Source organism: Gopherus flavomarginatus, chromosome 11 (genome assembly GCF_025201925.1).
Source record: "Gopherus flavomarginatus isolate rGopFla2 chromosome 11, rGopFla2.mat.asm, whole genome shotgun sequence".
Lineage (NCBI taxonomy): Eukaryota > Metazoa > Chordata > Testudines > Testudinidae > Gopherus > Gopherus flavomarginatus.
In genome coordinates this window covers 11,680,373-11,685,958 of record NC_066627.1, presented here as the reverse complement: position 1 = coordinate 11,685,958, position 5,586 = coordinate 11,680,373, and positions in this window count along the sequence as shown.

Below are 5,586 nucleotides of genomic sequence, written 5' to 3'. Positions count from 1 at the left end.
ATCAGAGAGTTATTTACAGGTTAAAGTAAGTGACCACATACACACCAATGAGTTACCATCTATATCCTAAGTGTTACAGAGCTATAGTGATAGGTCACTTCAAAGTGTCTTTCAGAACACACCCAAGAGGCAGCCGTTGGGAATCTCTGGCTTCAGTTCAAATTCTCTGGACCTTCAAAGTTCAAAAAAGACAAAGACACAGTTTCTTCTTGTCAGGGATTTTTATTCCCTTCCCCCAGATTTCAAAATGATGGAACGACTTCACGTGCACATCTCCTCTTCATGGTGGTGGCTGGAGAACTCAACAAACTCTTTTGTCCTCTGACATTCAACAATGGTTCTTCTGGTGTCTGTGGATCTTCTTCTGTTGGTCAGGAGATAACATCCCCGCTGACAACTAGTATTTCACCCTTGCTTATATTTGTCTCCTGAATGTGCGGGTTTACAGTTTCAGAGCGATCACCTTTATAGTTACAGAGTGTCAAAGTTAGAATCTGGACTCACAATTTGTCAGACCACTCTGTTTATTAGCGCAGCGCTCTGCCAATAACATTCAGAATATGTAGTGGCCATCCAAGGCCAAACAGTCTTATTTATACAGATAAAAGAGCGGGAATTAGACAAAGGGACAAAGAAATCAAAACAGTAAAATTCACCTGGGGCACAGCATGCATATCCTATTTCCTTACTAACTGTTATCGATCTAAGGCTAATGTTTCACCAATTGCCCTTAAACGGTGCAATTGTTCTATGTTAATGTCTGTATTCCTGACACCTGGTTGCAACATTCCAACAACTTTGCTTAAAGGTACAGACGACATTTCTTTAATCCTTTCTATTCTTACTATATAATTCATTCTACTTTCACAAGAGCAAACACTTAAATATTATCTTATAACATGGGATATAGACATTATCAGTGAGATTAATGCAGGCAGCAATATACAAGAATTTCAGAGAGTCTATACACTAGATATAGTCTTATAAGACTAAGGGCTTGTCTACATCAGAAAGTTGCAGCGCTGGTGAGGGAGTTACAGCGCTGCAACTTAGGAGGTGTACACATCTGCAGGGCACCACCAGCGCTGCAACTCCCTGTTTGCAGCGCTGGCCGTACTCCGTTTTGTCTCGGGTGTAGAGGATCCAGCGCTGGTGATCCAGCGCTGGTAATCAAGTATAGTCACTTACCAGCGCTTTTCTTGACCTCCGTGGAATAAGCAGGTATCCCAGCATACCTGAGGAAGCCTCTGGTAATCAAGCTGGTCTCCTTCCCCGGCTTGCTCTCGCGTTCCCCGAACCCCGAGCAAGCAGGTCTCCTTCCCTGCGGTTTGCAGGGTGGTTCGCGGAACGCGAGAGCAAACCGCGGCGAAGCTGGTCTCCTTCCCCGGCTTGCTCTCGCGTTCCCCGAACCCCGAGCAAGCAGGTCTCCTTCCCTGAGGTTTGCTGGGTGGTTCCGGGAAGGCGAGAGCAAACCGGGGAAGGAGACCAGCTTCGCCGCGGTTTGCTCTCGCGTTCCGCGAACCACCCTGCAAACCGCAGGGAAGGAGACCTGCTTGTTCGGGGAACGCGAGAGCAAACCGGGGAAGGAGACCAGCTTCGCCGCGGTTTGCTCTCGCGTTCCCCGAACAAGCAGGTCTCCTTCCCTGCGGTTTGCAGGGTGGTTCGCGGAACGCGAGAGCAAACCGCGGCGAAGCTGGTCTCCTTCCCCGGTTTGCTCTCGCCTTCCCCAAAACCCCTTGAAGCCGCCCAACAGCGCTGCAGTGTGGCCACATCTAACACCACTTGCAGCGCTGGTTGCTGTAAGTGTGGCCACTCTGCAGCGCTGGCCCTATACAGCTGTACTAATACAGCTGTAACAACCAGCGCTGCAAAATTTTAGATGTAGACATGGCCTAATATCTATTTTGAGCAAAACTAGCACACAGGTCACGTGATCTGGTCTCCAGCTATGAGGTTGCGAGTTCTGAGCTAATGTCTGCAGCCTGGGGAAGTGCTGGCGTCTGGCCTGCCAGTGTCACACAGGGGTCACTGAAGCCAGAGGCTGAAGGGTAACAGCATGTCCTGTGTTTGATCTGAGCAAAGTGCTATAAGGACGCTTCACTCTCTTTTTCTTGCCAACTGACAATCTGGTGTCATCATGAAAGACAGTGAGTTTCCCCTATGAATTGCAGTATATAGTCTTTGATCTGAATGATATTGAGTATTACTTTGCTACATGTGCATCCTGGATAATTCATACTACCATATCCCAAAAGTCATCAGACTGGTCTGCACCAAATCTACCTGGTCTAGCTGTCAATGTTCTCCAACAGTGGGGTGCTCCTAATTATCATCTTCATTCTCCTGGTCCTGTAGTAAGAGGAGGCCCTGAGATATAAACCTTGGTATCAAAGGCCTGGTTTGAGGCCTAAGGCCTGAACTAAGGTAATGGTCAAGACCTTGCTAACATAGAGGGAAGTTAAGCTGTGAGCCAGAGGCAGGTCTTGCTCACAGAATCTGGCAAGGGAAGGGCTGATGCTGCAAAAAGAGACATACCTAAAAGGTACTGGACACCAGATATCAGAACATTCGCAAACTTGTACACTCCACACAAATAACAAGGAACAAGCTGACCCATCCCATTGACAGGGCCAAAAGGGTAATATGATGGATAGAGTTGTTTTGTTGGAACCAACTTGTACAAGGTGAGAGGTGACACCTTAATGTGTAGAGGGGTTGTACCTTGCTAGTGTCAAAGTTAGACTCAGGACTCACAGTTTGTCAGACCACTCTGTTTTATTAGCACAGTGCTCTGCTAATAACACCCAGATAATGTGAGCACCATGCAAGACACAAACTATCTTATTTATACAGATAAAAGGGTGAGCACTTAACAAGATAACAAAGGAAGCAGAATCTGATAAGTTTACCTGAGCTAGGCATGCATATCTTATTTCCTTACTAACTATAACCGATCTTCGGTTAATGTCTCGCCATTAGCACCCTTGTTTATGCCTAATGTTTCTTTTCCTAGCAACTGTATTTCAACATTTCTTATTTCTGCTTAAAGGTACATACAACATTTCTTTAATCCATTCTTATTTTTACAATATAATTCATTCTACTTTCACACTAGTTAGAAGGGTTGCATCTCAATACGTCAGGAGTGATGTGTAACTTGTTTGTACCTGTTGTGACAAAGTTCCTCCTCTACCTTGGTAGGTCTTGTGCTTATTGGCAGATTTGCTCACCTTGGTGATCTTCCCCACAATCTGGGTCAACTCCTCCTGTGTCTGATCAGGAGTTAGGAGGTTTGTGGGGAACCCGGGCCCGCCCTTTACTCTGGGTTCCAGCCCAGGGCCCTGTGGATTGCAGCTGTCTATAGTACCTCCTGTAACAGCTGTATGACAGCTACAACTCCCTGGGCTACTTCCCCATGGCCTCCTCCAAACACCTTCTTTATCCTCACCACAGGACCTTCCTCCTGGTGTCTGATAACTCTTGTACTCCTTAGTCCTCCAGCAGCACACTCTCTCACTCTCAGCTCCTTGCACCTCTTGCTCCCAGCTCCTCACGTACACTCCCTGTCCTCTGGCTCCCCCTCGCCTGACTGGAGTGAGCTCCTTTTTAAACCCAGGTGCCCTGATTAGCCTGCCTTGATTGGCTGCAGGTGATCTAATCAGCCTGTCTGCCTTAATTGGTTCTAGCAGGTTCCTGATTACTCTAGTGCAGCCCCTGCTCTGGTCACTCAGGGAACAGAAAACTGCTCTGCCAGTGACCAGTATATTTGCCCTCTACCAGACTCCTGTACCCCACTAGTTTGGGTCTGTCACACTGTGTATAAGAATGCATTCCTGGGGGGGTGTCTTTGTCCAGCCTAGGGGACAGTGGAAAGTCCCGCCACTGACTGAGCTGAGTCCATTGCCAGGAGCACATATGCAGGGCTGGTGCAACCATTTGGGCGACCTAGGCAGTCGTCTAGGGTGCTGGCATTTGGGGGGTGCCATTTTCTTCTGCAGCGACCACAGTGGCCGGATCTTTGGCTACTCCAGTTGCCTCCAGCATTCAGGCAGAGGGAGCTGGGGCAGGGGGGCGTGGGCAGGGCTGCCTGCAGCAAGTAAGGGGGGAGCAGCACACAGGGGAACACCTCATCCTAGCTCACCCCTGCTCCGCCTCCTCCCCGAGCACACCGTGGCCGCTTCACTTCTCCCAATTTCCAGGCTTGAGGCACCTAAGCTGATTGGCACTGCAAACCTGGAGGATGGGAGACATGAAGCAGAGACGACGCACTCGGGGAGGAGGCGGGGCAGGGGTGAGCTGCTTCACTTCTCCCACCTCCCGGGGTTGCAGCGCCAATCAGCTCAGGTGCCGCAAGCCTGGGAGGTGGGAGAAGTGAAGCAGTGACAGCATGCTCGGGGTGCTTGTGCGTGAAGCAGGGTGAGCTGGGGCGGGAGGGGTGCCTCAGGGCGGAGGGTGGGGGGTGAGGAGGTGCTGCAAGGGGGGCGCCTTAGGGAGGAAGGGGAGAACTACCACAGGAATGGCACCTCAGGGCAGGGGGAGAGCTGCCGTGGGGGGGTCCTCAGGGCAGGGGCGGGGGGAGGGTGCAAGATGGAAGTTTCTCGTACGGCACGAAACATCCTTGCACCAGCCCTGCACATATGTACTGGCTAGCTGCACCTTAGCAGCACCTTGGACTTTGTTTGCCAGGCAGCTGGAGACTGTGTTTCTCTTCTACAATAAACCTGGCCAATGTGCCTTTGTATCTTACTAGAGTCTATGGTCATTGGGGGTTCTCTTGGGGTCTGTTATGTCAGCTCTGTGTGCAGAGCTGGGGCAACACACAGAGGGAACACAGGCACGCAGCCGATGGATATCAACATTGAACAGAGCAGAGCACCACATCGGTAGCATCTGACAACATAGTACACCACCATGTTAGTTAAGGTGAAGACACAGGTTATGGAAGGGAAACCAAGGATCAGTCCATCTGAGGATCCCACATCCCAGGTCCGTGTTCACAATTCCTACCCTGCTTTTACATCTATGTTTGGCCCTTCTGGAAATTACCTCTAGTTAACTTGGCTTCAGTCATTTACACTTTAATCACCTTTATACTGAGCCCCATGAGCCACAGACTGAGAAATATTGAGATGAAAATGACAATCAGGAAACTGAGGAACAGAATTTTGTTTTCAGGGAAGAAAAAAACAACATAATAATTTAGCTTTGGATTATATATATATATATATATATATATATATATATATATATATATATATATGAATTTTTTATTCCATATGATCTTTCCATCAGAGTACTAATAAATTTCATTTATAATCCATTTATTACATATTAAGAAATATATTGGGGGTGAAACTCTGCTCATAATGTTTATTAATTGTGGAAATTATGCATTCTGCACTCTGCCCTGACCTAGAAATCTCTGCCATTTTCTCTGCTGGAGGGATTCCCTGTATTTTATTCCTTCATTCTGCTAATGCTAATGGATGTGTCCTCCAAACATGGGCTATCACAGATGTGGCTACTAGCAGACATTTTGTTATCAACAGGTCCTTCCCTGAGTCTACATCCAGCTTTGGACTGTCA